A 15,987-nucleotide genomic window follows, 5' to 3' on the forward strand; every position below is an offset into this window, starting at 1 on the left:
CCTGTCAGCCAGGTGTTCAGTGGCTTGTTGCTCAGCTCTTTTGGGACTCATGTCAAAGGACATCCTCTAAGTGATCTTTGGAGGACCGGTCCAATTGAACATCATCTGCTGCTGATGTGGAAGTGTTTACAACAGATTTGCCCTTAACAGTTGGAGAGCTGGCAGGTGTTTTTGTTAGTAGGGCATTTGAATCTTGTCCCTTCTTGATTTGTGTAGTAGCACTGGTAGGCCTTAGGGACGTCTTGCGCTGTTTTTCCTGTCTTGGTGTGTGAGTGGGCCAGGAGCAGTGGATTTTCCTTCACTGTGGCCTTATGCCTGGTGGCAGGAGGTCTGGAGCCTCTGCGGGGATTGGGTCAGATTACATTGTCTTAGGGACCTATGAGGACACCTTGTCCTTGATTATTTTAGTCTCTTTGCTGAATATTTCCTGGCAGCCAGGTTCCAAATGCCTCAGCTTTCAATTAAAGGTATAGGGGATACAGGTGATGACTGGATGTCCATGGTGGTAATGCTGTCTTCATCTCTGCTCCCTGAGGAGCTGAGGGGTTGCTGCTCAAAGGGGGGACTTGTGCTGAATCTGGCCGCTGCCTCAGAGGAGGTGGTACACTAGGTCCTTCCGTGGCCTGAAATCCAGAAGGATCTTGGTGGATGAATCTCCTGAGTGGCCACAACAGGAGCCCCCATGGATGGTTTTTGGGCTGCTGCATCCTCTCTGTGTGGACTTAGGGGGACTGGATATCACCAACCCAGGATACTCTGCAGATGATGCTTCTTGGCGGCCAGTGCAGGAGCCCCAGTTGGTGTTTCAGTCCCTACATGGGAAGCAGTGCACACTGGTATATATTAAAATCTGTGGAGGTTCTGCACAGATGTTCCTCCGGGTGACCTGACCTTCATCATCAACTGAGGATGATTCTCCGGGGTGACCTGACCTCCATCAACTGAGGATGATTCTCCAGGGTGACCTGACCTTCATCATCAACTGAGGATGATTCTCTGGGGTGACCTGACCTCGCCAGCAAGTGTGGAAGGTCTGTGCGGGTGTTCCTCTGGGGTGACTTGATCTTCATCAGCAACTGCAGAGGGTCTGGTGGATGATCTTCCGGGGTGAACTGACCTTCATCATCAACCGAGGTGGGTCAGCGTGGATGTTCCTCTGGGGTGGCCAACAGAGCAGCCCCAAGGATCTTTGGGGTGCTCTGTCCATTCTACGTGCACTCAGGACTTCGCCAGAAACCTCAGATGGTCTCCAAGGATGTTCATTTGGGGTGTCTGATAGAACAGCCCCAAGGATCTTTGGAGTTCTCTGTCCACACTCACTCAGGACTTGGTCAGAAATCTCAGATGGTCTTCAAGGATGTTCCTCTGGGGTGGCCAACAGAGCAGCCCCAAGGATCTTTGGGGTGCTCTGTCCTCTCAAAGCGCACTCAGGACTTCACCACAAACCTCAGTGGTCTTCGGGGATGTTCCTCCGGGGTGACGACCTTCATCGTTGACCTGGGACAGTCTTCGAGTTGTTCCTCCTAGGTGGCCTCCCTCAAGGTGGCCGACACAGCAGCCCCATGGGATTTTTTTCCTGTCTACTCCATGGGTTCGCCGGATTAGATCTTCAAAAGCAACCACTGGGGGTCTTTGAGGATGACCCCCTGGGGTGCCCTAAACAGGAGCTCCTATAGATGGTTTTCTGCGCGTTCCACACCTCTGCATTTGGGGCTCTGCGATGGTGGTGTACTTGTCAGTGTTCTCTAGCCAGGAGGATGTGTGAAGGTGGCCATCTTTTGTCGAAAAGGCAAGGGAGGATTTTTTTAGGGCCTCTGTCCTCCACTGAGGAGACACCGGGCCAGGGCTGGAAATTTGCCAGTCACTAAACTCAGAGGTTCTGTGCCCAGCCCGATCCTCGGTGACAAAATAGAGAAGATTTTCTTGGAGGACCGTAGTATACGCTAAGGGCACACTGGCTGGTGTCCATAAGCCACGAGGGTCTGCGCATACTGCACTCCTTAGTCACATAAACTGGGGCACCCATGGATTTTTTTGCCGGACTCCCATCGTTCCCTGTGTGAGGACCTAGGATGCCAGATATTGGCTGATGTCTAACCGCCAGGAAGGGCTGCTCAAATAGTCTTCGTTCTGGAAAGCCACCGGATCCCCTGAGATGTTTTCTGCCCACAGTAGTGGAGTGCCAGTGAAACCTGGCAAAAGAAAGTTTGCCTAGGGTCACCTCCTAGATGTCAGTGGGAGCTGGCCCTGTGGATCTGGCTGGCTGGCTGGTGGTGGCTTGGCCTTCTGCTCCTTGCCCATTGTGCTCCATTGCCAAAGGCAATGCTCTGTGTTCTTTGGGCTCTCCCTTCAGGTCCCAGGCCCTTTTCCTTGGTCATAATTCTAATGCCAAAAGCAAATCCAATATCCAAGAAATGAGCTGTGGCCTGTGCCTTGGCTCTTGCTCTTGGATCTGAGGCAATTGAATTTTGCAAACAGTCTGACCATCAGTGTGCATCGTGACTCTCTGTGCACCACCTCTGTGCTGCTGTGGGTGGGGCTGGAGGACACACAGTGTCACAGGTGACTAGGGCTGAGCCATGTACTCGTGCTGGTAGTTTTCTGTTGCTGCCCTGTGTGTCAGTGAGAATAGCTACATCTGAGGAAACAATTCATAAGGCTTATGGGTTATGAGGTATCTGTGGCTGTCAGAAGGGTTAAGATTAACTGAAGGGTCCTCTGTCTATGGGCAGAGGATAGATCCGAATCTGGAGGTCTTGTCTCCAACTCCACTTCCATCCTCAAGTGCTTCAGATCCTGTCCCGGATGAGTTAGACTGTCTTCTGCACCACAGTGCAGAGTTCAGCTCAGCACCTTGGACTGAAAGGGATGAGGCACATGAGGAGCTGTCGAGGAGATGGCAGTGGAAGGAAGCACATGGGGTTTCTAGGAAGAATTGCCAAAGAAATCTTTCTTATGTGTTTACCGGGTCCTAAGGACTGGAAATTGAAAAGTTCATATTTAATTAAGTCAGTGTTTTAGTACATTTCTCTCCAAAGTATGTAAAGCCTTACTCAGGAACAAGAGAGAATACTTAGATGTGTGTTTGTTGGGCTCTGTGGTGGCTCTGCCAAGCTGCCATACATAACTTAAGGCAAGGAAAGTGTCATTGAGGCTCACTGTTTCTGGTGTTTGTGTCAAGGCCACAGAGAGTATGTGACAGGAGAGCCCCTCACAGCATGGTAGCCAGGAAGCAGAGCTCAAATGCCAGTGCCCATGGCAAACATTTGTTCCTCTTAGCTCTACTGAGATCAAACCTTATCACTGTTAAAAGTACATGTATAATTTATTATATAATAAATACACACTTATATGTAATATATTTTATAAAATACAGTATCTATACTATGGGATACCTGTAATATACTTATTTTCGTGTACTTCCATGGAATTTCTATTCTGTGCTGTAAATAGAAAAGAGGGTAGCACTGACTTTAGTGCTTTACTTTCCTCCTCTCCTCCCCCTCTTTCATCTTTGTCCTTTGGTGATTCTGGACTTGGAGACTTTGTTTCATGTTTGTTTTCCTTCATTTTTTTGGAGGTCAGTTGAAACCCCCAAAGCTGTACACCCTTATGTGTATAATTCAATGAGCTTTGAGCCTTGAATATGCCTATTATAAATCCACAATCAGGCCAGGAACCAGTGGCTCAGGTCTGTCATCCTAGCTACTCAGGAGACTGAGATCTGAGGATTGCAGTTAGAAGCCAGCTGGAGCAGAAAAGTCCATGAGACTCTTTAAAAAAATTTTTTTTTCCAGTCTCGGGGCTTGAATTACCTGAGCTTTTATTGCTCAGAGCTAGTCCCCTACCACTTGAGCCACAGCACTACTTCTGGCTTTTTCTTATGTGGTAATGAGAAATTGAATCTAGGGCTTCATGCTTGCATGCTAGGCAAGCATTCTATCACTAAGCCACATTCCCAGCTCGTGAAACTCTTACATACAGTAAATTATTAAAAAAAAAAAAACAAAAGTGGCACTGTGGCTCAAGTGATAGAGCACAAGTCTTGAGCACAAAGAGGCCCATGGACAGGGCTCAGGCCCTGAGTTCAAGCCCCAGGACTGTCAAAACAGAAACAAAAACAAAAATGAAAACAAGGTAACACTCAATTATCTCTAAAATTTTTCCTGGGCTGGGAAGGTGGTTCAGTGGTAGAGTGCTTGGCTTATATGCATGAGGCCCTGGGTTCTGCTCTTCAGCACCACAAAAGCAGAAAAAGCCGGAAGTGGCACTGTAGCTCAAGTGGTAGAGTGCTAGCCTTAAGCTGAATTGTTCAGGGGCAGTGTGCAGGCTCAGAGTTCAAGCCCCATGAAAACTACAAAAACAATATTTTTTTCTCTGCCCATCTGTCCTAGGTGGCCTATCCTCTTCTCTTTTGTATTTTCCTTCTTCCTTCTTTAGATTTTCGTGTGTGTGTGTGTGTGTGTGTGTGTGTGTGTGTGTGTGTGTGTGTTTGCACATGTGCCCATCCACATGTGTGCCTGGTTCTGTCCTACCACCCCATGGTGGGTACCAGGGCAGAGCTTGTACAGGAATTTGAAGAAGAACCAGGCTATATCTCAAAGGCAGACACATAACAAGATTTTCCACAGATGACTCAAAGCCATCTTTCTCCTCTTCCTACTCTTTCACCTCCCTCCTCCCTCTCTTCCTGCTCCTTCCGTATCCCTCCTTTTCCCTTCTCCTTTCCTTTTTTCTTTTCACGCATCCTTCCTCCTTTCCCATCTCCTTTACCCCTATTCTTCCCTCCCTGCTAGCCTCTTCCTCTAACCCCTGCTCCTCTTTTCACCTGTCATACTCCCAAGATGATTGACCAGTGCCTGCTTTCATATACCAGCAGTAACCCTCCCCTCCCCCACATATCTGTGGTTTTATTTATCAGTGTTTCAGTTACTGAAGTCAACTGTGCTCTGAAAATATCCCACTTGGACAGGTCCAGAGGCAAACAGTTTGATCTTCCAAATTGTATGCTCTTGCAGGTACAATAGGGAAATCTCCCACTCTCCAGTTTCTCTTGCATGGAGTACAGATGATTCCTTTGTCCAATGGATCCACACAGAAGAAACCCACCCGTTAGTCTCTCAGTAGCCTCCTTCTGATCAGGTGATGCCACTGCTCGTGTTTCTTAGTGTTCATTTGATAATGGCCCCAAGGTGCAGAAGTGGTTATGATAGCTATTCAAATATGCCAAGGAAAAGACAGAACTGCTTCCACTTGAGTCACACTCCCAGCTGCTTTTCCTTTAGTTCTTTTTCAGATGGGGCTCTCACGTTTTTGTGTGGGACCAGCCTCAAACTGTGGTCCTCTCAATCTGCCTCCTCAGGAACAGGGATTATAGGGATGAGCCATTGAGTCCAGCCCTAAACATTGTTTAATACAAATTCAAGCTTTATCAGATGCATTTTCTCCCTTAGTCTTCACAACAGTGTGGTAAGAACCCACTTTACACATAGGCAATGAGGCACAGGGAAGGGAGTGAGGAACAAATTTAAGATCATACACCTGTGAAATGCCCCTGGGAAATACAAACTCAAGTTTTTATCTAAAGGAAGGTCTTCAAGATAGAACTTACCAATCTGCAACTTAAGCTTTCCAACAAGTTTATTTCATGCAAATCTAATATGCTCTGTAAAGTTAGTTTAATTGACAAAAACAGGTACCTGGAGAGCATAGAATAAATAAAACCCAGGGAATACACATTACAAGCAAAGTCTGGTGGGTGCTGGTAGCTCCCACCTGTAATCCTAGCTACTCAGGAGGCTGAGATCTGAGGATCCAGTTCAAAGCCATCCCAGGCAGGAAAGTGTGAGATTCTTATCTCCACTTAACTACAGAAAGGGTTGGGAGTGGTGCTGTAGCACACAAGTGGTAGAAGGCTAGCCTCAAGCAAAAGAATTTTGGGGGCCGGGCACTTGTGGCTCACACCTGTAATCCTAGCTATTCAGGAGGCTGATACCTGAGGATTGCAGTTCAAAGCCAGCCTGGGTAGGAAAGTCCATGATGCTTATATCTCCAACAGAAGTAGTACTGTGTCTCAAGTGGTAGAGCTCTAGCCTTGAGCTGAAGAGCTCAGAAACAGTGTCTAAGCACAGAGAAAAACTGTGAGAGTGAGGAAAGGGTTGACATTGTTCAAAAAGAAGCATATTCTTTACCTGCCTGATATAACTGTAACCTCTCTAGACATCACCTTTATAATAACGATTAAAAAATTAAAAGAAATGTCTGGTCTCTCTCTGCCTTTTTTTCTCCCTTAAACATGACAAATCTTGAACATCTGGACTCTGGAGATCCTCCCACCTCAGCCTTCCCTGGAATCTTGGTCTGCAGGTGTGTACCACCTTGCTGAGCAAGGTGGCTTTTCTTGTCATTCCTGTCATTGAAGTCTGCACATGAGGGACAGAAGCAATAATGGGGAAGATGTCCTCTTTTTGTGGAAACCAACTCCCTAAATGCCCGCTGAACATGAAAAGCATTCCAGTTTCTCCAGAAAGCCCTGGCCCCATTCATTGTAGTTGCAGGTGGCATAGAGAGGTTGGGAAGTAGCACACACAGTGATCACAGTGGCCACGGCTGCTGGAGAAGGAAGAGTTGGAGCAGGCGCAGGGCCTGGAAACCAGAATTCAGCAGGAGAGGAAGACCAAGGACCCAAGTAGAAGAGCAGCAGCCACAGCCCTGGGCAGCCAGGCCTACAGTTAGGTAGAAGGCTACGGAGGAGGCTCTGCTTCTCTTTATTGCATGCTGGGGTCCCTAAACCTGCTAATGCCACACTTCCAGGCGGCTGCAGCAATTTGTACTTAGTGCTCATGGGGGTCTTCTCTAGAGCATCACATGTAGGGGCCAGGGTGGTAAACCAAGGCAGGAAACTGTATCACCTAATACTTGTTTCTGATACCGGACTGGTGTGTGGCGGAGATGCTGGTCTATACCTAGTGTACACAGGTTCTACCAACTGTTAGACTCTCACAGAGCAATGTGCTGTCAGAGCAGCTGGTTGACTTTAAGGGCATCGGGGTCGTAATAGGTCATGTTCACAGGAGCCCTGAAATGGAAGAAATGAACCTGAATTGAAATGAACTGAAGAGACAAGTAGTGCTCTCCCCAAATGGTAAACAATGAGATACTATCCCACTTAATAGCACTTTCATGAAGGCTCAGAGATAATGAGCTAGGGGTTGCATGTCATCTGCATGCCTCTAATTTCAGCAAATGGGAAACTGAGGTGGGTGACTCCAAATTCAGTGCCAGCTTGAATGACATTACAGAGCAGAAGCCTCTCAAAAAAACAAGGAGATGAAGCACAAGTTGCATCAATTCTCAGCACACCAAAAAAAATTACATATATATATATATATATATATATTTATATATATACATACACACACACATATGTCCACATGTGCCTATCTGTCAGATTACAAAGCCTCTGTTTTTTTGCCATCCTGAGATTTCAAGTCAGGTTTTCCAACTTGCTGGACAGATGCTTTACCATGTGAGCCATATCCCCAACCCATTTTGCTTTTTTTGTTTTTTGTTTGGGTTTTTTTAAACTATTTTTTTTGTCTTTTCTTTTTTGGTACTGGGGATCGAACCCAGGACGTTGCGCTTGCTAGGCAAGCGCTTTGCCACTGAGCTACATCCCAGCCCTTGCTTATTTTGTTTTTCAAATTGGGTCTTTTTTTTTTTTTTTTTTTTGCTCCAGGCTATCCTGAGTAGCTAAGGTGACAGGTGTGTACCAACATATCCAGCTTTTTGTTAGTTGATAGGGTGTCTTGCAAATTGCCCAGACTAACATCAAACACTGATTTTCCAGGTATGTCTCCTGAGTAGTCAGGATTACAGGCATGAACCATTTCATCTAGCTCTACCATGCGATTTAGATGAACAACTCATATTCATACTTAGGGAACTATCATGGTAGATGTAACCAGTGAAATGTTACTGCTTTTCAATGTGATCAGGTTAACCTTCCCACTCCTCCCAAACCTTGCTGTCCCACACTGGCCTTAAACCAACATACCTAGCATTTGGATTCACAAGCTCCAATTTCTCTGAGGTGTTTTTGAATGGGTAGCAGCATAAGTCACTGGCCATTTGGCGTCCCAGGCAGGGAGATAGTCTGGATGAAGGGGCTTCGACTTAGCTAGATCTGTTACTGGGGGCTGGGTACAGCTAACATGGCGGCCGAGGCTATCTGCAGAAACAAGGAGACTCCAGGTTACACTGCAGATGTCAGCATGCCACCTTACCTGGGCATCTCCCACCCCTGCAGCCGCCACCATTCCTCTCCTGTAGGACTGCAACTCCCTCCTAACTGCCCCTCCCCCTCCCATTCCTGCAGTCCAGTCCAGCCTCCCTCTCTCCCTGTCAGGAGAGAAGGTGCAGTGAGTGAGGGTGTCCAGGAGGCAGAGCACATCTGAGAGATCCGCCTACATCACCCCATTCATCCTCCTAACAGCCCTTGATCCAAGTCCACCCCAAAGCCCCAGCCACAACCCTTCCCCTGGCTCTTTTTTTTTTTCTTTTTTTGGTCGGTCGTGGGGCTTGAACTCTGGGCCTGGGCGCTGTCCCTCAGCTCTTCAGCTCAAGGCGAGCGCTCTACCACTTGAGCTACAGCGCCACTTCCCTTCCCCTGGCTCTCCACTGGACTAACACACCATGGCTAACACACCAGGCAGCCTCTTCCTCCCTGGGCCCAGAAGGCCTGTAGAAGGATCTTGGCTGCTATTGTGCTTCTCTGATCTCATCTTCCTCCCTTCCCTCCCTGTTCATGAGGCACCTCTGGCTCAACTCTCTCTGCCTCAGGACATTTGTACTTGCTAGTCCTACTGAAAACCCTGTCATGGCTTAGTGGCTTCTCAAAACTCAGACCTCAAGGAGATCTTTCTGACCAGTTAAATAAAATAGGCCAGGCTTTCTGATCTGACTTTACAATAGTAGTTTTTTGGTTTTTGGGGTTTTTCATGAACTCAAACATTAAGGCTTATGATTCAACTGGAGCAAGGAGGAATGGAGCAAACCATCTCCTCATACTGCATACTCGCTAGTATGAAATTCTCAGCTTGCAGATGATTCTAGAAAGTCAGTTTCATTTGTACACTTGGGGGGGGTGAAAAGCATTTGTTTTGTACACTTGGGGGGGTGAAAAGCATTTGTTCTGTATTACTACATAATACAAACAAATATAAAGAAATGATTTAATAACTGGAGAGAAGTGATATACCTCCTATACCTATGACTTTGCAATAATAAATATATGTACACTTCCCCCTCAAGTAGTACACGAAAAATTATAGCAAAGAAAAACCTGTCAGTGATAGGATGTTGATCCCAGGTAGCCAGTGATAAGACATCTTATTACACATTCCTTGATGTGACATGGGGAGTTGAGTCCTTCACCTTTGTGGTTTGCTTTAAAACTAAGTAGTAACAATCAAATTATGAGGCAAACATCAGACATAACCAAACTCAGAGATATGGGATGAGATCCTAACTACAACTCCTGAAAACCACTATCAAGAGTATGAAAAATAGGATAGAAAAAATGTCACATACAGGAGACATGAGGGCTAAACACAATGTGATACTCGATTTGAGCCTGAAACACAAAAGTATATTAGTAGGAAAATTTATTCAAGTTGGAGATTCAGTTCTTAGTATTGCATAAGTACATAACTCTTAGTTTTGACAGATGACCACATGTCAGATGCTAACAGAGGAAGCTGAGTGACATTTTATTGTCCTGAAACTTGTCTCTAAATCCAAATGATTCCTAGGTGAAACATTTAAAAGGAAAATGTCATTGTAGACTTTGCATAAAATCTTAAACCATTAAAATTCAAAGAAAATCCATGAAGCCACAAAGCTTATAAAATACTGTTTAAAATTGCTTCTTCCTAGAATTATATTTCCATTATTAAAAACTATAGAGCAAAGTCTTGAAAAGCTCAGAGCTCAGCAAGATGACCCTGACAGCTGCTGGAAGTAGAGCTTCAAGGGTAAGGGAGCCAAAGCTTAGAGAACAGCTGGAATTGACCCAGGACCTAATCATTGAACTGATAGGTCAGTAGATAACTAGGAACACATCGACATCATTTACTCCAGATTTACACCAGATATGTCTTCTTTTAGTTTTCTGGTTTTACCACTCAACTTTCATCCTGAATTTACACACATCTGTGGAATCACACCAAGTAAGCTATAATTATCTAGAGATAGACACCATAGAAGAAGATTACAAACACATTGCATAAGAAGACAGGCCTTAAAAACATCAGTATTTCCCAGTTGTCTTCAGTGGGAATGTAGAAAATAGCCACTCATCCATATGACTGAAACCCCTCTGTACATCAACTTGACAAAAAAAAATCCAAGTAGAAAGGGTGCTTGATAGACTTCACTATCACATAAGTAAAATTTCAATATATAAAAAAAGAGAAACCTCAATTACACTATGACCAACCCAATGCATTTAAGCTCTGGGGAAACCCACCTACGAAGAGCACAAATGCCTCCTCCCTGTGAAATAAGGAACTTCCCCACCCCCGATGGTGCTACCCAGATCTTGTCTGCAAGGACAGCTGCAGATCACAGCAACTAAATTCAAGACTCCATTGAGGGACTGCATACTGGACACTGGGAGACACAAGCTTCCCCACACAAATTGGAGAACCTTTTCATCTCATTGCTGTTTTTGTTATTGTTTTGTTTCTCCCTCGGTCTGTCTGTCCATCCATCCATCCATACTTCCCTTCTTCTCTCCCTCCCTTCATTCCTTCCTTTCTTCCTGTTTAGTCTTAGACATACAGTCTAGGTGATTGTTAGGCGTGTGTCTTGTGTCCATACATAATTCTGGCTATATTTTTTTTAATCAATCCTCTATTTTTTTTTTTTCATTTTACTTTTAGAATTTAGGCTGGAGGTTTTTTCCTTTTCCTTTGCTTTATTCTTGTATTCTCATTTACTCCTCCCTATATTTTTCTTTATATTTCCTTCATTCTCTTTTAATTTCATATTAACTTGTTTTCCTTTATTTCTGGTCCTTTCTTTTTTTCTTTATTCCCTTGATCCCTAGTTACCTGTTAGTGTCACTATTTTTGTTTTCATTTTGACTCTGCCTAGTTGGCTCATCCTGTTACCTTTCTGATTTGGTTTGATTTATCCTGACCCTAAGAACAGATTGGTTCACTGGCTGCAAGTACATATAATCTCTTCTGTACCACAACCCCCCTCTGCAAACAAAAGTGAAGGGAAAACCTATCTATAGCTTAAAACCTCTGATTAAAACTTAGGGCTCTAGGTTTATGAATTTAAATTTTGCTCTATGGTGGTTTTGGATTTGCTTTTGTTTCCCAATGGACAGAAAAAATGTTAGAAACATGAAAATGGCAAGTCAAAGAAGCTCAGATCCCACACAAACTAACTAGGCAATTGAGCTGTCAATGAAGGATCTAGAAGATAATTTTCAAAATGTTTTAAAATCCTGCTGATAAATATGCCTAATGAAAAGCTAGAAAACCCACACAAGGCTATGCAGGAGCACCATGAGACTAACCAAAGAGTTTTGGGGGAAACCATGGAATCCACAAACTGAAAACTATATGAATTCCAGGAGTGTGAAAGGGAGTCGAATGAGAAATAGTCACTCAGCTAAAGGATATGAGACAAGACACAGAAAAACAAATCAAGGGAGTAAAGAAGCACACAGCTTCCATAAAGAGATAGCTACCAAAAATTATTAGTTAGAAGGCAGGGAAGTGTTAAGCAAAGTAGAAAATCTTGACAGCTGATTAGATGAAATAGAACTCAGCATCTCAGGAATCAAAACCAGAATAGATTTGATATAGAAAAAGGAGAGACTTTTTTCAAAGAAATCCAAGAAGAAGGAAGGATATTGCACTAACTTCAGAACTCAATCAGAAGATGAAGGAGAAGAGAAGACAACTAAAAGGATGGGAACTATATTTAACAGAATTGTTCCATCAGATGGAATGGCATTGCCCTATTTGTAAGGAAATGGAAAGAGCTGGAAAAATTACACTAAGTGAACTAAGCCAGACTCAAAGAAACATTGGTTGCATGTTTTCCCCAGTTGTAATAATTAGAATGTCCTCTAAATCTAAATCCAAGGGATACTAGAAGGCAAAAAAATTACACTTAGACTTGATACATCAAACAGAATTCTGAACTTTCACCCAGGGAGACCAAGGGAAGATATTCTTTGGGGAGGATCACAGGGCTCAATAGCAATGGACATGTGATCATGCAAAATGATGGTTATTGAAATGAACGCCAAGAAATGAAGACAGAAGTTCTTGTTTTTTTTTAATTTACCTTTTAGGTTCTTTCTCTTCTTTTTCCCTTTAGTCTCTGTTTTTGCTACCTGTGCCTTTTTTCTTGTATGTAAGTTTCTTTGATTTGGGGAGGGAAAGGGTAAGCAGAGAAATGGTGGGGTATAGGGTGAACCAATTCAGCAGTGATATATACTAGACACCACATAGGAAAAGAACTATACAACATAGGAGGTAGTGGGTATGAAGGGAAAAGCTGGGAGAAAATGAAGATGGAGTAAGCCTGCTCAAAATGAGATGTACTTAATTCCTAACTTATGTACCTGTATCAATACATCCTGATTACTATAAAAATAAAAGCCAAAATGGGGAAACAGGCTAAAAAGCAATAGAGAATCTTCACATGTACATTCCCACTTTATTATGTCTTATGTCTGTAACATAGTTGATTGAACAAATTTAGGAATGTGTAATCCATATAAATTATAATTAGTGAGTCTATGATAAGACACTGTAAGTCTTATAAATACGGAAACATTTTAGAGAATCCAGAAAACCTGCTCTCACCTGTACCCTAGCTACTCAGAATTCTGAAAACTGAAGGATTGCAGTTTAAAGCTAATAGGGGCAGAAATGTCCTCAAGATGACCCCTCCAATTAAGTAACAAAATTCTGGCAGGCTGCATGGCTCATGTAGTAAAGTACCAGCCCAAAGCAAGTAATCCAGTAAACTGACATCATTGAGTTCAAAACTTGGTACAAACAAAAAGAAAAATAATATAAGAAAGCAAATACAAGTAAAATATTTTAAATAAAAAATGATCAAGGGAAACAATTCCTTATTTCTGGCATACAGAGGTGTATGCTATATATGATTATACATCAGATATTAGGGAGGTATTTAGTGATTTTTGTTGCTGCTGCTGTTGGCCATGTGGCTTGAACTCGGGTCCTGGGCAATACCCCTGAGCTTTGCTCACTCAAGAGCTACTGCTTGGCCATTTTGATCCACAGCGCCAATTTTGGTTTTTAGTGGTTAATTGGAGGGAAGAGTCTTAGCAGACTTTCCTGCCCAGGGGTCCCTTGGAACTGCAGTCCTCTGACCTTAACCTTCTGAGTAGCTAGGATAACAGGTTTGAGCCACCAGCACAGGGCTAAATGAGTGATTTTGGTAAGGAAGAAAAATGAACAATGTTTTCTGTGTGGATGATGTTTTTCAAACTGGATGACCTCCTAGATTGAAATTGTCCATTTTCTTCTTTCTGGCGCTATAGGGTAACATTTTCCATAGTTGAGAGTCTGGTTCACTTACATAAGGCAAATTTCTCTTATTTCATGCAAATCTTAGAGTTCCTCTTCCAACTTCCACAAAAATTATGATCTTAACTGTAGTAGTAACAAAAGTGTACTTACCTAAAACTTCACTGTAAAGGTTATTCCACTTCTTTAAATCAAATATCTCAAACCAAAAGTCAAAGTAAAGCATACATAACATATTTTCTGTCCTCTCCATGAATGTCATTTGACCACTTAGTCCTGACAAAATGACAGGCACATAAGAAGGAGGGAATAGAAACCCATCACTATACTTTTCTATTTTGTAGCCAGGAGAGGAGCGGATACTGTACACAAAAGGAACCTTCAATAGGTCAGCCAGAAGTTCCCTACAAGGACCAATGGGATCTGTGATCACAATGTCAAATCTTCCTTTTTGTAATCGAGCAATGAATTCCTTGTTCAAAGCAGCTTCTCTACAAATATTTAGCCAAATATCAGAAAATTTCAACAATGATATTCTCCACTAATGGTGAATATGCCAAACATGTTGTTCTTGGCATTTCAAATGTCCATTGTCTGATTATTTGTGTGGAAATAGTGATCCGTTCTTCAGTAGTATAAGACGAAGGGTAAGTTTCAAATTTAATGCTGGATGCTTCATTGCTCTTAATGAAAATAGCAGATGATGGTCTCAAAACAGTTACTTCATGACCCCTCAAGATGAGTTCATCCAGTATTACCTTTATATTCATCCAGTGGCTGTATTCCATGGGCCACACCAGTACTTTCCCACAGCTTCCAGAATTAAAGTAATAACTCAGCTGTAGTATCAGTAGGACTGAATTCCATTTCCAAGTCATCCTGACTACCTGTACTGCGTCCTTTCAAGCTAAGTTTACTTCTGTCCATTTCTTGTGCTGATATTCAATTAAAAATCATTGATTCTGAAGTTAAAATATAACTTGGGTTGATCAAAGTAAATATTTTAAATGATTGACTAATCAGAGCATGTGGACTGAATGGCTTATTTATAAAAATATTAGTTTAGGGATGACTAATTGTAAATAAATGCTTTCATGTAGCTAGGATTCTATGACCTGTATGTGCAAGTCACCTGTTTTATTTTAATTTTTTCTTGTGATGGTGTTGTACAAAGGGGTTACAGTCACAAAAGTAAGGAAATGAAGACATTGCTTTTCCAACAGTGTCATCTGTTTTATGTAGACCATTTAATAATTACTCAAGAACATGGGCAGGTAAGAAGTAATGACTTGTCTGCATTCTCTTTGACACAGAAATAAACATAGTGATTTCACAACTGCTCAACATTTCTTAGATACCATCATCCAAAATATTTGGTAGCAATTCTGTTGAAATATAATTCACACTCATCCAATTTGGTTTAAAGAATAGCACCAATCCTTTTCTAGTATATTTGAAGAAACCTATACCCACTTTCACTGCCATTTTTCAAGTATTCAAGTCCTCTGATAAGTTATCCTAAAAATCCACCCAGGTAGGTGTAAAATGGCTGACTCAATGTATTTGGAATCCTTCACTCTAGACCAAGGACCTACATAGGTTAAAAACAATAGCTATTTTCTCAGAGTGTATGAAGCAGAGTACTACAGTAAAGTATGGTTATTGTTGGGATAGAAACACGGCAGCATACAGAGATACAATTTGGCCTTACAAAGAAAGAATCAACCACACAATGTGCCTTGTCTACCTAAAGACTAAACACAGACTGTATAGCTACTCTATGTCAATGTGTATTTTAGATGTAGCTTCCAACATAGCAGTGAAAATAGGTACTATTGTTCTGTCTGAGCTTGGCCTGTATCAGTTAACATGGTTTGTTCTAGGTCCATCCATTTCACTGAAAGTAACATACTATAATTCTTTCTAATGGCTGTGTAAAATTTCTTTGTGTTTATGTGCCAATCTAATGGGGGTGAGATGGAATCTCAGTTGTTTTGCTTTGCATTTCCTTTATGGCTAGGAATAATGAGCATTTCCTCATTTTGACTAAGATTTTTCAGCCTTTAACAATGTGACTCATAGATATATTGAATGAACTCTGCTTTACATATTTTGAACATTAGAGAAAAAAGCAGTATGTGAGAGAATACGAATTCTCTTCAAGTGCACATTTCCTATCATTTCCCTGTGGGAAGGTCACAGATGAAATCGCAGCAAGTCTTAGCATGTTCATATGACAAATCAGATTACAGCGAAAGGAAATCAAGGGGGGATATACTGCTTGGTCCCAATCCCTGCAGTGTTGAGTTCCATGAAATGCAATGGACTAAGGTGATCAGTGTTAACTGTTTCCTACTACTTCTGCTCCAAACATAAACACATTCTAAAGAGGAAGCAACAT

The 15,987-nt window shown here is 42.7% G+C and overlaps 2 pseudogenes; one reads left to right on the forward strand and one right to left on the reverse strand.

Annotated features, from left to right (window-relative positions):
* LOC105988498 overlaps positions 1–14,470 on the reverse strand; it is a 139,091-nt pseudogene extending 124,621 nt beyond the window's left edge.
* LOC105988431 overlaps positions 1–15,987 on the forward strand; it is a 496,910-nt pseudogene that overhangs the window by 169,966 nt on the left and 310,957 nt on the right.

This window comes from Dipodomys ordii, unplaced genomic scaffold (assembly GCF_000151885.1).
Source record: "Dipodomys ordii isolate 6190 unplaced genomic scaffold, Dord_2.0 Scaffold49, whole genome shotgun sequence".
Taxonomy (NCBI): domain Eukaryota; kingdom Metazoa; phylum Chordata; class Mammalia; order Rodentia; family Heteromyidae; genus Dipodomys; species Dipodomys ordii.